This window comes from Lygodium microphyllum, chromosome 11 (assembly GCF_053477565.2).
Source record: "Lygodium microphyllum isolate KBCC chromosome 11, Lygodium_microphyllum_v1.1.10, whole genome shotgun sequence".
NCBI lineage: Eukaryota > Viridiplantae > Streptophyta > Polypodiopsida > Schizaeales > Lygodiaceae > Lygodium > Lygodium microphyllum.
Genome location: NC_141145.1, coordinates 33,517,296 through 33,518,522, shown reverse-complemented (window position 1 = coordinate 33,518,522; position 1,227 = coordinate 33,517,296).

Below are 1,227 nucleotides of genomic sequence, written 5' to 3'. Positions count from 1 at the left end.
ACTGTCGAATTTTCAGTTATTAATTTTTTAGAGTGTTTTCGGATGCATTTTTTGTGGTTTTTCCATGTGAACTCCTCTTAGTTTCCCCCAAACCAAGTTTTGATATGCCGGCCCTGTGAATCCCTTTCTTTCGGGCATTTTTCCTTTTTACTGTCCTCTATTCCGGGGTATGGTTTTTCCCGTATTAATTTCCAAGTCCCTTTTTAGGCCCATTTTTGGGGTTTTTTCCATGTGAACACATCCTATCTCGATCGGAACTGTGTTATGTCATGGTAGGGTTGTCGAACACATTGTTTTGCACACTTTTCCTTCTTTCTGCACTTCGTTCCGATGCATGGATTTTTCTGATATTAATTTTTTCGAGTGTTTTCGGGTTTGTTTTGTGTGTTTTCCCATGTGAACACCCTGATTTTGCCCCGGACCCGATGTTGCATGTTTCCAACATTTTCCCCTCATCTCCTGGCACATTTTTCCTTTTTATGGATTTTTGATCCGATGAGTAGTTTGGATTTTATTAATTTTTCTTCCTTTTTCCCATGTGACCACGTTTCTTGCCTCACGCGTGAATGCGCTTGTTTTTTGTTTTACGCACCTCGGGACGCCCCCGTGGCATTCATGGCTTGCACATCACCGTCCCTGCCCATTTGACCCTGTCACTGCAAATTTTTGTAATCCCTGCCCACGCATGCGCGTGGGCCGGGGGTGTGTTTCTTGTCCTCCATTTTTCATTTTTTATTTTTAATTTTCTAGTTTTTCTTTATAATAATAATAATAATAATAATAATTAAAAATAAAAATAAAAAAATCAAAAGAAAATTAAAAACAAAATCACAACAAGAAAAGAGAGAAAAAAAGAAACAAAAAACAAAGAAAAAAAACAAAAACAACAACAAACAAAAAAAGAAATTTATTTATTTAAAAAAAGAGAAAAAGAACAAGCAAAAAGAATGAAACAAACTATATATATACATACATACATATATATACATATATACATATATACATATATATATATATATAAAGACCACGAAATAGCCAAAAGAAAGAGGAAAAAAAAACATACCTACCTGTTACCGTTTGTGGCGCCTCCTCCTTCCTTCCTCTCTCCTCCTTCCTCCCTCCTTCCCCTTCCTCTTCTCTTCTCCTCCTCCCTTTCTTCTTCCCCTTCCCCTCCACTTCTTCTTCCCCTTCTTCCTATCTCCTCCTCCTCCTCTCTCTCTCTCTCTC